The sequence below is a fragment of the Phyllobates terribilis genome, unplaced genomic scaffold (assembly GCF_046119375.1).
Source record: "Phyllobates terribilis strain yellow unplaced genomic scaffold, ASM4611937v1 Scaffold_1__5_contigs__length_1240528914, whole genome shotgun sequence".
Classification (NCBI taxonomy): domain Eukaryota; kingdom Metazoa; phylum Chordata; class Amphibia; order Anura; family Dendrobatidae; genus Phyllobates; species Phyllobates terribilis.
The window spans coordinates 442,542,259-442,558,295 of record NW_027362761.1 but is presented as its reverse complement, the minus strand read 5'-3'; positions in this window follow the sequence as shown (position 1 = coordinate 442,558,295).

Here is a 16,037-nt window from a genome sequence, read left to right as displayed (position 1 = left end):
AGGTAAGAAGACTCAGATCCATAAATGGGAACTTCAGACAGGCAGGTAAACTATGAGGATTCCTCAGAGAGTGAAGCTGACTTGAAGAGCTTAGTCCAGAGGCTTCAGGAAGCAATGTTACAGACTGGCTGCAGACAGGATTCAGAAGCACTGAACTAACAGCTGAGGCTGCTTAAGTGCAAATGGCAGAAAAACAGGGTGGAGACATAGAGGCTGAAGACTCCATTACAACTGAGGGCAAAATGGATGCACAAAACAGAAAGCAAGATGGCTGCAGGGAAAAAACAAGATCTAAGCACAACATGAAAAAACCATGATAGAAAGTCTCAGAACCTCACATTACTCCCCCCTTGAGGACGGCCTCCGGACGGCTCCGAACCAGGTTTGTCTGGGTACCTCTGATGGAACTGGCGGAGTAAACGGGGGGCATTGATGTTGTCAACTGGTTCCCAAGAGTTATCTTCCACTGAGTAGCCCTGCCATTTGATCAAGTATTGGAGACGATTTCTGTGCAGCCTAGAGTCCAGAATCTTTTCCACCACAAATTCTTCCTGTCCATCGATCAACACTGGATCAGGAGGGGAAGGAGACCGTCCAAGAAATATATTAGGAACTGCTGCCTTAAGTAAAGACACGTGAAACACTGGGTGAATTCTCATAGATTTAGGAAGTTGAAGACGATAAGCCACTGCACTTATAATCTTGTTAATCTTATAAGGACCCACGTACTTTTGTCCAAGTTTAGATGATGGAATTCTTAAGTTCAAATTCTTGGTTGACAACCAGACTAAATCTCCTACCTTGAAGTCTGGTGCTGGCTTTCGAAATTTATCGGCTGCTTTTTTATACCTTTCCCGAGCTGATTCCAGATTCTCCTTTAACACCTCCAGATTTTGTTGCAGGGAAGAAATTCTGTCGGCCACAGCTGGTAGAGGCGTATCTATGGGAAACCGAGGAAGAATGTTAGGATGATAGCCTAAATTGGCAAAAAATGGAGATTGCTTTGTGGAAGCGCTCTGTGAGTTATTATATGAAAACTCAGCCAATGGGAGAAGATCCACCCAATCATCCTGCAGATGGCAAATAAAGCAGCGGAGATATTGCTCCAGGGTCTGATTGGTGCGTTCAGTTTGTCCATTTGTCTGGGGGTGAAATGCAGAAGAGAGATTAACTTTAATGTCTAAAGCAGCGCAGAAACTCTGCCAAAATTTTGAAGTGAATTGCACCCCCCGATCAGAAATGACTTCATCTGGTACTCCATGTAGGCGAAACACATTTTGAACGATTAAGTCTGATGTCTGTTTGGCAGAAGGTAAACCGGTACAAGCAATAAAGTGAGCTGCCTTTGTCAAACGATCCACCACCACCAAAATGGAGTTTTTCCCCTGAGAGTTTGGCAACTCAACAATGAAATCCATAGAAATTGAGCCCCAAGGGCGGGATGGGATGGGCAAGGGCTGCAAAAGACCTGTAGGTGAGGAATGTGGTGTCTTGAATCTGGCGCAGACTTCACAAGAAGCAACATAATTTAGGACATCCTTCCTGTAGGTGGGCCACCAAAAGAAACGGGATAGAAACTCCTGAGTCTTTAGACTTCCTCTGTGACCCGCCATCTTAGAGTCACGAACTAAATGCAGTACTCTCAATCTGACAGTCTCAGGTATATACAAGCGTTGTCCCTGCATCCACACACCATTCTTATAAGTCAGACTTACCTCGTTAGAAGGTTGTTCTAACAAGGAATCCAGTTGATAAGCTTCCTTAATGTCGTTTAATAAATCTTGATTATGGATCACCCCCAGGACCTTGGAATCAGGAAGAATGGTCTTAGGTGTCATGATTGGAGTGGTCTCAATTGAGTGGATCCTAGATAATGCATCGGCCTTTCCATTGCGGGAACCAGGCCTATAGGAAATTACGAAATTAAATTGATTTAGAAAAAGACTCCAGCGGGCCTGACGAGGGGTCAGGCACTTGGCCGACCTAATGAATTCCAGATTGCGGTGGTCCGTCAGTACAACTATCTGCTGAGATGCTCCTTGAAGATGATGTCTCCATTCCTTGAAGGCGGCAATAATGGCCAGCAGTTCTCTGTTCCCTACGTCATAGTTCTTTTCTGCTGACGACAATCGCTGAGAAAAGAAAGCACAAGGATGTAAAATACTGTTCTCACCTATCCTTTGGGAGAGTATAGCTCCAATGGCACAGTCCGAAGCATCCACCTCTATTATGAAAGCGAGTTCAGGATCTGGGTGCACCAAGATGGGTGCCGTCGTGAATCTGGTCTTAAGACGGGAGAACGCTTCTTGGGCTTGAGAGGTCCAGGCAAAGGTAGACTTCTTACGGGTCAGCTGTGTGATGGGTGACACTATTTCAGAAAAGTTCCTGATAAAACGCCTGTAAAAATTTGCAAACCCAATGAAGCGCTGAACCTCTTTCACATTCCTGGGCACTGGCCAGTCCTGAATAGCCTGAGTCTTCCTCACATCCATGGTTATTCCCTGTGAAGAAATTACGTACCCCAAAAACTGGATCTTAGTTACATGAAACTCGCATTTCTCAGGCTTGATATAGAGGCGGTGCATTCTTAGACGTCCCAAGACCGTCCTCACATGTTCATGATGTTCATCTATGGAATTAGAGAAAATTAAAATATCGTCCAAATAAATCACCACAAATGTATCCAAAAGATCCCTGAAGATGTCATTGGCTAAATGTTGAAATGTTGCTGGCGCATTGCATAAGCCGAACGGCATGACTTGATATTCAAAATGTCCGTAACGTGACCTGAAAGCTGTCTTCCACTCATCACCTGGCCTAATGCGGACCAGATTGTAGGCCCCACGAAGATCTAATTTAGTAAAAATCTTAGCCTGTCGTACCCTCTCCAACAATTCGGGGATCAAGGGTAGTGGGTAGCGATTCCTGATGGTGACCTTATTAAGCTCCCGATAATCTATACAGGGTCTAAGAGATCCGTCCTTTTTCTTTACAAAAAAGATGGGTGCACCTGCAGGGGAAGAAGAGGGACGTATAAAGCCTTTAGCTAGATTTTCATCGATATAGTCTTTCAACGCCTTTAGTTCTGGGCCTGCCAGAGGGTAAATATTACCAAAGGGTATTGCTGCACCTGGTAATAGTTCAATTGGGCAGTCATAGGGACGGTGGGGAGGAAGCTGGTCAGCATTCTTCTTATCACAGATGTCAGCATACTCACTATACATGGGCGGCAGCTTGAAGACTGATGGTGTGGAAATTACCGGAGTGGAGCAAATCATAACCCCGGGAATTGTCTTCTTCTCCGGGAAATGCAGCTCCTTGGTTTCCCAATTTATTGTAGGGTTCTGAATCTGCAACCAAGGTAATCCTAAAATAATGGGGAAATGTGGAGAAGTGATGAGCATAAATGACAGTCTCTCTAGATGACCTTTCCCCATGAAAACCTTGACGGGTACCGTCTCCTGATCCACGGGTCCTGAACTTAACAGAGAGCCATCCACTGTCTCCATCTGTACAGGGGTTGTCCTCTTCACAGAACGTATTCCGTGTCTTTGGGCAAAGGAAATGTCCATAAAATTGCCGCTAGCTCCAGAATCAATCATAGCTGAAGTGGACACCCAAACAGCATTAATCCAGAGTTTAATAGAAAGAAGACAATGAGAACTGTTTTTGTTGCAGTTCGGACGAGACACAGCAGAGGAAACCGGAAAAATTGCAGCATTGATATGTGAATCAGGCTCAGATGTGACAGAGTTTAAGTCTGAATAGTCAATATCTATAGGTGCAGCCGGGTCAGACAAGAGTTCCCGAGCCGCCATCACAGACCCCTTTTCACAGCATTCACAGTGTATAACTGCAGCAGTAGCCTTACGGGAATGGCTGGGACAGTTTATAATGAAGTGCCCAGACTTACCGCAGTAGAAACATAGATTCTCCTTCAACCGATGCTCCTTACGTGCGTCACTGACCCGTTTCTGTAGAGAGTCCACTTGCATGGGTTCAGGTTCAGCTTCTCGAGGAGTCCGAGGAACAAAGTCTCTAGTTGGAGAGGGAGGAAGGTATCTGTTAACACGATTAATTGCCGACCATCTCTCCTGTCTACGTTCTGTAAGCCGGGCATCGATCCGGATGCAGAAATTGATGAAATCTCCCAAAGCAGTGGGAGGGTCAGCACGGGCGAGCTCATCTTTAACTTCAGAAGACAACCCCTTCCGGAAAATGGATTTCTTGGCGGAGCTATTCCAAGTAGTGTCGAGGGCCCATCTCCTAAAATCCAGCGCATATTCTGCTACTGAGCGTTTACCTTGACGCAAGGTTAGCATGGCAGCTTCTGCTGTAGCACTGCGATTGGGATCATCAAACATTTGCCCCAGGGCCAATATGAAAGTATTTAGATCGTCCAGACATGCATCATTAGTCTCAATCAAAGGGTTCGCCCATGCTAGGGCCTTGTCAGTGAGAAGCATGATTATTGTTAGTACCTTAGATCGGTCAGTAGGGTATTGTGATGCCTGGGTGGCAAAAAACAGTTTGCATTGATTGAGGAATCCCCTGAATTTTTCTCGTTCTCCGCCAAAGCGAAAAGGTGGTAACTTGGGGAGGCCCGATACCGGGGTAGGAACTGGTGCACGAACTAACTCCTCCAAAGCTTCAGTCCGGGTGCAGAAATCTCGAAAATTTTGACCAAGCACCTGTAGGCTGTGATCGCTACGATCCTGCAGACCTGCAAAGTTCGCCTTTAAAGTCTGCAAATCAGTGAGGATTGAGTTAGTCACCTCATACAATTTCTTAATGCGGGCATCAATACTCCCAGACCCAGCTGACTCCATCTTGTGGCTTCTGAATCTTGTAAAGTGTAGAATTCAGTGTATATGGAGTCTTGGCATGAGTGCAAGGAAGTACAAGAAACACAGGTCTTGATAAAGTAATATTCTTGTATTACGTCATACAAGCAGATGCACAGTAATATACAAGTCTCTGAGCAAAAGGGAACACCTCCTGGTGTAACTGGATTAACCCCGGATTCCCCGGAGTTGCAAAAGGCACAACAACAAAAGACAGTCTTTAAGCAATAAGCAAAGTCTCTCTTACGGGTGCTGAGAAGTCCTTTGAGTAAAGCAGTAGTCCAGTGATCCAGCAGGTAAGAAGACTCAGATCCATAAATGGGAACTTCAGACAGGCAGGTAAACTATGAGGATTCCTCAGAGAGTGAAGCTGACTTGAAGAGCTTAGTCCAGAGGCTTCAGGAAGCAATGTTACAGACTGGCTGCAGACAGGATTCAGAAGCACTGAACTAACAGCTGAGGCTGCTTAAGTGCAAATGGCAGAAAAACAGGGTGGAGACATAGAGGCTGAAGACTCCATTACAACTGAGGGCAAAATGGATGCACAAAACAGAAAGCAAGATGGCTGCAGGGAAAAAACAAGATCTAAGCACAACATGAAAAAACCATGATAGAAAGTCTCAGAACCTCACACTCCAAGACAAAAGGAAAGCGTTCACATCTCAATGAAACGGTTTTCTAATTTTTTTTTCTGGTCATATAACATTTCAGCCTCAATTGTACTAAAACAAACATGCAAATATTATGCATTAATATTGTAATATACAGATTTTTTTGCCTTCAATTAGTTAAGTTTCATATTTTTTCCTCTGTAGTTTGCCAACAAGTTAACAGCAGAGCAAACTTCTATAGACAGATCTTTTTCATGTCTTTATTATCTCAAGTTTTTTAACCACTTCGCACCAGAGCCTGTTTTTGCCTTCGTGACCGGGCCAATTTTTTCAATTCTGACCACTGTCACTTTATGAAGTAATTACTCTGGAACGCTTCAACTGATTCCCCTGATTCTGAGACTGTTTTTTCATGACATATTGTACTTCATGATAGTAGTAACATTTCTTTGATATCACTTGCGTTTATTTGTGAAAAAATCAGAAAATTTTGAAAATTTTGCAATTTTCAAACTTTGAATTTTCATGCCCTTAAATCAGAGAGATATGTCACACAAAATAGTTAATAAATAACATTTCCCACATGTCTACTTTACATCAGCACAATTTTGGAACCAAAATTTTTTTTTGTTAGGGAGCTATAAGGGTTAAAAGTTGACCAGCGATTTCTCATTTTTCCAACAAAATTTCCAAAAACATTTTTTTAGGGACCATATCATATTTGAAGTCACTTTGAGGGGTCTTTATGACAGAAAATACCCAAAAGTGACACCATTCTAAAAACTGCACCCCTCAAGGTGCTCAAAACCACATTCAAGAACTTTATTAACCCTTCAGGTGCTTCACAGGAATTTTTGGAATGTGGAAGAAAAAAATTAACGTTTAACTTTTTTCACAAAAATGTTACTTTAGACCCAATTTTTTTTATTTTCACAGGTGTAACAGGAAAAAATGGACCCCAAAATTTTTTGTGCAATTTCTCTTGAGTGCGCTGATACCCCATATGTGAGGGAAAACCACTGTTTGGGTGCACAGCAGGGCTCGGAAGGGAAGGAGCGCCATTAGACTTTTTGAATGTAAAATTTGTCTGAATAATTAGCAGACGCCATGTTGCGTTTGGAGAGCCCCTGATGTTCCTAAACAGTAGAAACCCCCCACAAGTGACACCATTTTGGAAAATAGACCCCTTAGGGAACATATATAGATGTGTGGTGAGCATCTTGAACCCCAAGGTGCTTCACAGAAGTTTATAATATTGAGCTGTAAAAATAAAATTTTCACATTTTTCCCACAAAAACGTTTTTCATCCCTTAATTTTGCATTATCATAAGGGTAATAGGATAAATTGCACCATGAAATTTGTTGTGCAGTTTCTCCTGAACACGCTGATACCCCATATGTGGAGGCAAACCACTGTTTGGGCGCACGGCAGGGTTTGGAAGGGAAGGAGCGCCATTTGACTTTTTGAATGTAAAATTTGTTTGAATAATTAGCGGACGCCATGTTGCATTTGGGGAGCCCCTGATGTGCCTAAACAGTGGAAACCCCCCACAAGTGACACCATTTTGGAAACTAGACCCCGTAGGGAACTTATATAGATGTGTGGCGAGCACCTTGCACCCCCAGCTGCTTCACAGAAGTTTATAATATTGAGCCATAAAAATAAAATTTTCACATTTTTCCCACAAAAAATGTTTTTCATTCCCTAATTTTGCATTATCATAAGGGTAACAGGATAAATTGCACAATGAAATTAGTTGTACAATTTCTCCTGAGTACGCTGATACCCCATATGTGGGGGAAAACCACGGCTTTGGTGTATGGCAGGGTTCGGAAGAGAAAGGAGCGCTATGTTGGCTGGGATAGGCAGCAGACACCATGTCACATTTGAAGAGTCGCTGACATGCCGAAACAGCAGAAACCCCCACAAGTGACCCCATTTTGTAAGCTACACCTCTCAAGGAATTCATCTAGGGAAGTAGTGAGTATTTTTTAATTTTTAAATTTATACCATTGGGCAATGAAAAAAGCATAATTATATTTTTACCACAAAAAAATGTTTTACCCTCAGATTTTACATTTTCACACAGGGCAATGGGTAAAAATGGTGCCGAAATGTGTCACACAATTTCTTCTAAAAGTGGCAATACCCCATATATGGCTGTATCGTACCACTCAGCCATACGGCGAGATCTGGGGGGGACGGAGCGCTATTTGACAATTGGAGAACAAATTATTGTAGAATAGGCATTTGGATTTGGGAGCACAAAATTTTCTGAATTTCTTTTGGGGGGCAAGGGCCATTTTGCTTTTCCAGAGCCTTTCTGCTACCAGTAACTTGGAAGTCCCTTATATTTTTAACAGATGATGGACCTGAGTGGGGACTAGCTTTTTTTGAGGACTGAGTTGAAGTTTTTATTGGGAACATTTTACGTAACATTTATCCGGCGCCCTAGGCTGAGCACTTACATCGGGGTTTCCATCTAAATTTCCAAGTGATGTAATACAGATGAAACCCCTGCAGGATCCACTCACTATAATGAGGCAGCAGAGTTACTCTGGACTCCGTCTGGCCTCTGTTTAGTGGTGTCCTTTTTTTCAGAAGTGCACCAAACTGTGGCCAACCGCACTTTTATGCACGCCTAAAACAAATGACACCTTGGGATCACAGGCCAGACGGCATCCACAGTGGCCTATATCTGCCTCATTACAGGGAATCTTTTGTTATGGGTTCCGGCTGAATCACATATTTCAGAGATTTACACGGAAACTCTGGCGCAAGTGCTCAGCGCAGAGCGCAGGATAAATGTGTGCCGAGCCATACTGCGATCTTTGGGAGACATAATAAACAAATCAGTAGCAGGTTAAGAATTGGTTTTATTTATTTTTTTACGCCGTTCTTAGTGTGATATAACTGATTAGATTACTTTATTCTTTGGGTCGGTGCGATTACAGAGATACCAGATTTATTTCAGGTTTTTATGACTGACAACTGTCACACACTAAGAGACGCTTTTTTTTGCATCGCCATATTTTGAGAGCTATCATTTTTCCATATTTCGGCCGACAGAGTCAAGTGACGGCTTGTTTTTTGCGGGACAAGTTGACATTTTTATTGGTGCCATATTTGGGTATGGGACATTTTTTGATCGCTTTCTATTCCGTTTTTTGGGAGGTAAAATTAACAAAAACCTACAATTCAGGAATTGTTTTTTGAGTCTTTTTTATGCCGTTCTGCGTGTGGTAAAAGTGATCAGGCAGCGTTTACAGCGATACTACACTTACTGTATATTTTTTTTATGTTTTGGCGCTTTTACACAATAAAACAATTTTATAGAAAAAATATTTTTTTTGCATTGCTTTATTCTGAGCGCTATAACTTTTTTATTTTTCAGCTGATGGAGCTGTATGGCGGCTTTTTTTTTGTGGAACAAGATGATGTTTTCAGCGGTACCATTTTTATTTCAATTTTGCTTTTTGATCGCATTTTTTCCACTTTTTGTTTGGCGATATGAGGAAAAAGCATAGTTTTTTGCTCAGTTTTTTATTTATTTTTATTACGGTGTGCACAGAAGGAGTTAATTAGTGTGACAGTTTTATAGCTCGGGTTGTTTCGGACGCGGCAATACCAAATATGTGTACTTTTTTTATTTTTGCATAAATATACGGATTTATCGGTTTAATATTTTATTTATTTATTTTAATTTATTTTGTATTTTTTTTAACAGTTTCAAAACATTTTTTTTAACTTTTTTTTACATTTTTACTTAGTCCCTGTATGGGACATTAATTTTTATTTTTCTGATCCCTGATCTCATGTAATGTAATAGACATATATTACATTACATGAGATCTTCACTGACTGTTTCACAGTCAGTCTCCTGCCAGCCTTCAGCTGCAGGCTGCAGGCTGAGCCAGGCAGGACACCATATATGGCAGAGCTGGAGGCGGTCATGTGACCTCCAGCTGCCATAGCAACCCAAGGTCCTGGAAGGTATCAGGGGTCGTCGGAGAGGTAAGTGGACGACTCCCTCACCTCCTGCTGTCTTCTATATGCCGCGATTACTATAGATCGCGCATATAGAAGACAGCAAAGGGTTAACATCACTGGGACCTGATCCAATCAGGTCCCGATGATGTTCCCTGTCAGAGCTATCGCTCTGCACCGCTCCCGCAGCGCTTGCAAGACCCTGGGGGTCCTGAGCGCTGCGGGACCACCCACCGTTTTTAAACGTCCGCGCTGCACAAAGCCCAGGCAGCGCGGACGTTTATCTACAGTGGGCGGTCGGGAAGCGGTTAAAGAGAATCTGTCAACAAGCTTTTGTCAATCAGAATGTCGAAGCACGGACACTGATTCCAGCAAAGTCTCACTTGGGGACACATTCAAAGTTTTCCCAATTTTTAGCACTGACTGACCTTCATTTGCTAAAGTAATGATGGCCACTCGTTTTTCTTTACTTAGCTGCTTTTTTCTTGCCATAATACAAATTCTAACAGTCTATTCAGTCGGACTATCAGCTGTGTATCCACCTGACTTCTGCACAACACAACTGATGATCTCAACCCCATTTATAAGGCAAGAAATCCCACTTATTAAACCTGACAGGGCACACCTGTGAAGTGAAAACCATTTCCGGTGACTACCTCTTGAAGCTCATCAAGAGAATGCCAAGAGTGTGCAAAGCAGTCATCAAAGCAAAAGGTGGCTACTTTGAAGAACCTAGAATATAAGACATATTTTCAGTTGTTTCACAATTTTTGGTAAGTATATAATTCCACATTTATTAATTCATAGTTTTGATGCCTTCAGTGTGAATGTACAATTTTCATATTCATGAAAATATAGAAAAATCTTTAAATGAGAAGGTGTGTCCAAACTTTTGGTCTGTACTGTATTTATGTGGGAAGGATCTTACTTGAAGTACTAAATTGGAATAATAGCTACAGGATCCAAAAGTAACAGATTCCAGATTAAATCAAAGTCAAATATTTAATTTTGTCCAAAAAAAGCAGGCACACTGATAAATATACATAAGAAAGTGTAAGTACAAGCAATACAGGTAATACAACCATGCCAGGATGCACAGGTCCAGAAGCCCACAATTCTCGCCAGAAAGAAAAATCTAAAAGTGCCCTAAAGATTGATCAGCATCCACGTAGAAAGAGAAAATGATAGAAAAAGTTTCTTTATTGGACCAGTTACATGTCTTCCTACTCAGAGGACTTTTTCAAGTGTACTTGAAAAAAGTCTGCTTTGGCGGACATGTGATGACATGCTGCTGGTCCAATGAAGAACCTTTTTTTTTTTCCTTTTTTATGAACCATTCTTTGAACTTTCTAAAAAATGCATTCAGTGCATTAAGTAAAATTATTTCCTTTAAAAACGTTATTATCATAAAAAACTTCTACAAGGAAATGTACTTGTGGTATATATCTACAGGATGTGGCTTAGCAAAGAAACCTGTGTGAACATCAGGTACAATGCTTATAGCGAGCCTACAGACATGCACTTCAGACCAATAACTATTTTGTACAACCTCTCCTGCCCCTTACAAAACTCTCTAGCAATAAAGTTTAATGGAAAGAAAGAGGCTGAAAGAGAAGAGCTAAACATCTTGACCTTGAGAGTAGCTTATTAAAATCTATTAAATGTCATCTAAAGGTACCTCAAAATATACACTTGACCTGAAGTACTGTCTTAAGATCATTTTCATAATTTCATAGTTTTAAGGTTAAATAAGACAAAAGTCCATCAATTTCAACTTTCTTAGGCTCTTTATTATTATTATTATTATTATTATTGTTGACAATTGTATTGTCTGTATATTATTCAGTTTAATCATTTTTAAGCACAAAGAAGAAAATAAGTATATCTTAAATATTTTAAACACTAAGTTATAGATTTTTTCTATGAATGAATGCAGCGATACCAAATATGTACAGTTGAAAGTATAAAATATATATTTAGTTGAAGCCAGAAGTTTACATACACAATATAAAAAGACACATATGCATGTTTTTCTCAATATCTGACATGAAATCAGAATAAACCTTTCCCGTTTTAGGTCAATTAGGATTACCATTAGTGATGCGCGAACATGCTCGTCACTGCTTGGTACTCGCCCGAGCATCACGGTGCTCGACAAGCTCGGCTAGTATTTCCGGGTTTCTCGGGCGGGAACTCGGGTCCCCTCCCTGCATGTTTGGCGCTCTTTAGAGAGCCAATGAACATGCAGGGATTGCCTGCCACACACTGTAATGCCTTAGCCATGTTGGTTGTGGCATTACAGTGATTGGCTGGCCGCACAGCGTCATCAGGTCTATATAAGACCTGGCGCCGTTATGCTCGTCACAGTGTACCCCGGAAACAGGCAGAGTAGGGAGATATGCTGCTGAGTCAGGGAGAGATTTGCTTGTTTATAATTTGTATAGGTATTCCACAACATATATATATATCCAACTAAACTAACAGTCCTTCTGAGGATTAATCCAGCTGCATATATTCAGTGGTGATAGCAGGAGTTAGGCAGGCAGGCAGGGTTTGTGGCAGACTGCAGTGCATATAGTGCAAGAGGGTCCACTGAACATCCTGTTAGTATAGGTATTCCACAAAATATATATATATATATGTATATCCATCTGAACTAGCAGTCCTTCTGAGGACTAATCCAGCATCATATAATCAGTGCTAGGCAGAAGTTAGGCAGGCAGGCAGTGTATGTGGCAGACTACAGTGCATATAGTGCAAGACGGTCCATTGAACGTCCTGTCTGCTGCTGCTGTAATAATTACAGATATTTGTAGACATAGCCCCAGACATCAGGCGCCAGGGCAATTTTTTTTTATCTTAATCCTGGTTATTTGCTTAAAAAGCAATCCAGAGTACACCATTTTCTGCTCCATTTGCTTCTTAGCACTGCAGAAACAGTATAACAGTGCGATAAAAATCCACAAATTTTAACTTAACATGGAAAATAATGGCCTCCTTTTCCATTCTTTTGCAGTGTGTCGGTCAAGCTATTCACGCTAGGTCTCTGTGAAGAATAATATTAGTAAATTACAGGCCTGCTATTTAAAACCGTGGCTCTCTGTCAGATGTATCAGATATAACTGCGTTCCAAAATCAGCCATTTCTCATGAACGTGGAAAATATTGTCCTCCATTTAAAATGGGCAAGGTGGGTGGCAAGGGACGGGGAAGTGGACGTGATGGTGCATGCAGAGGCCGAGGCTGTTGCCGTTGGCAAGCTGAAATTGTGCCACAACAAACACCCACATCTTGTCGCTCGACCTTCCTGTCCCAATTACTAGGGGACCGCAGAAAAACACTATTGAACACAGAGCAGTGTCAAAAAGTTATTGGTTGGATAGCAGATAATGCTTCCAGTCACTTTGCCACCACCACTACCACCCTGTCTTCCACACGGTCAAATTTCAGTAGCCGTGAATCTGGACCACATATTCCTCACCCTGATCCTCCTTCCTCCCACTATGCCGAGTGCCTGGAGACAACTGATCCCACACTTGGACACTCAGAATAGCTTTTCACTTTTCCATTTGTAGATTCGGGCCTCTCGCCCAGCCAGCTTCAAAAAAGTCAAGAGGAGAACGCATGTAGCGATGCCCAATTATTGGAGCAGCCACGGTCACATGAAGGCAATGGTGGAATTATTGTCGCAAGAGATGGATGACGATGATGAGACACAATTGCCAGAAAGTCAAGAGGAGGACCAGTTTGCGGAAGTGGAAGATGAGGTAGTGGATGATATAGTAACTGACCCAACCTGTCAGGGGTACATACAGAGCGAGGACAGCAGCACACAGGGGGAGGGAGGCATAGCACCACAACAGGCAAGAAGAAACAATGTGGTGGCCGCAGACACAAGGCGGGAAAGCATTCCTCGTAACGCCAATACAACAGAAGTTGCCATTACAACTGTTAGTTTTGTTGTTTTTTAAAGACTCTGCAGATAACCCCAAAAAGCCATTTGCACCACCTACCAGGCCAGCATCAGCAGGGGTAGCAAAACTAGCAGCCTGACCACCACCAGCATGATCAGGCACATGGCAGCAAAGCACCCGACTTTGTGGGCCGAACACCAGGGTCCAGGAACAGTGTCTGCGGGTGACACAACTGCTTCTTCTGCTGTTGTGCGTGCAAGCAAATCCCCTGTCCATAGTGCATGCGAAGATGCCTCCTGCCCTGCACCTGTCATTGCACACTCTCAACTAGCACCATCAGCAAGCACATCCTTGTCCCAGCGCAGTGTTCAGTTGTCACTACCACAGTCCTTGGAATGCAAGCACAAATACGCAGCCAATGCCCCACAGGCCACACTACTAAATTCACACATTTCACGACTTCTTACTCTCGAAATGTTCCTTTTTAGGCTCGTGGAGACGGAAGCTTTCCGCAACCTGATGGCGGCGGCCGTCCCTCGGTACTCGGTCCCCAGCCGCCACTATTTCTCCCAGTGTGCTGTCCTGGCATTACACGAGCACGTGTACCACAACATTAGCCGTGCCCTCAACAATGCAGTTACTGGGAAAGTCCACCTAACCACGGACACGTGGACAAGTGCTTGTGGGCAGGGATGGTACATCTCGCTGACGGCACACTGGATTAATATAGTAGAAGCCGGGACCCAGTCTAACCTTGGGACGGAACACGTCCTCCCGATGCCGAGGATTGCGGGCCCTGGGTCAATCAGGGTTGCCCCCACATTCTACTGTTCCTGCACCTTCTCCTCCCCAGTCTCCATCTACGAAATGACCACATCAGTAGCAAGCTGGAAGCACTGCAGCACTGCCTCGGCCAAACGTCAACATGCTGTGCTGAAGCTAATATGCTTAGGTGAAAAACTGCATTGTGGATAGCTCTGAAAGATCAGGCATATCTGTGGCTGACACCAATGACTCTACAGCCAGGCATGGTCATGTGTGACAATAGCCGGAACCTGGTGGCGGCTCTGAGGCGAGGCAAGCTCACACACGTACCTTGCCTGGCCCATGTGCTTAACCTGGTGATTCAGTGGTTTCTCGAAACCTATCTGGATCTGACGCATCTGCTTGTCAAAGTATGCCGCCTGTGTGCCCATTTTAGAACGTCAGCTACAGCTTCCGCCACCCTTGCCGTGCTTCAGCAGCGTTTGCAGCTTCCAGATCACCGACTGATCTGCGATGCCCCCACGTGTTGGAACTCTACATTGCAGATGTTGGGAAGGATTTGTGATCAGAAGAGGGCAGTTGTTGACTACCAGCATCAACAAGGCCGTTGGTATTCAGTTCAGACTCGACACATAAGACCTAAGGAGTGGACATGGATGTCAGACATATGTACCATCCTCAAAAACTTTGAGGACTCCACCAAGATGGTGAGCCGCGATGACACCATAATTAGCATCACCATCCCACTTTTCTGTCTTCTGAAACACTCTCTGCTCTCACTTAAAGAGGATGCATTGCAAGCGGAGCATGATGAGATGGAGCAAGGAACCAGCCAGTGAAATTATAACCGATAGGCGCATCCGCCTGTCAACTGAAAATGCTGACAGGCTGACTCTTATAAAAATGAACAAGGGCTGGATTGGGCCAGACTTCTCAACACCACCGAATGATAGCAGCGTAACATGAACTCAAATACAATGTTTTTTTTTCATTAATTTTTTTAACACAATTGTGGTTATTGTGACAGTATTTTATATGTATATGTTGATGAAGCTTTTGCATAGTGCATTAGAATATATACATAGTATTCCAAAGCTTTATAGCCTGTCAGTGTTATACTGACAGGAAACCTATTAGGTCACACCTCTAGCATAGCCTTACAGACAAATACTGATCGCAGACCTGTTAAGCCTTCCACCACCATGGCACCCTGTGATCACATCACATTGGACCAAAGAGCTTATAGAAAGAGTCTCCTTCTTCTGTCAAACAACTTGGATACTATGGACAGCATCCAAGGGGTTATACTGCCAATTTCAGAATTAACTGCAGTGCCAACAATTGCGGCTAGAGCAGAACTCTTTATTACTGCCGGGCTTAAGCTGCTTTCTTGTGCATACAGTGGCGATTACTCCCTATATCATCATGATGGATATTTCCAACCCAGTGTAGGAAATGGCACTTGTTCATAACAGATATATCTGCCATCTGTAATTAAAGGGCTAATATACTGTATACTAATAGCACCAGGACTCATAGACATTGCTTCAGGACTCATAGACCTGGATTGAAAAGATAAGATGTTGACTACCGGCTGCCACTACGTAAGGAATTTTAAAGCATACAACAGTGTGTTGTTTTGGAGTTCAATTCATAGCAGTATTCTGTAGTGCTCTGAAAGTTTCTGACATTACTATAAAACAGGAGATAGTTGCAATGACTATCCAAATTGATAAAACTGTGCTTGTCATTTTGTTTTTATCCTAGATTTTTGTCTGTTAAATAGCCACACTGTAAATGTGTACCTACAAGTTGGACTCATACCAAAACATGTTCCGGCTCATTTCTTTGGTTTCACTTTACTTTATTTGTACATTGTAGATACACGTGCATGGCTCCCCCATTTGGGCTGGGCA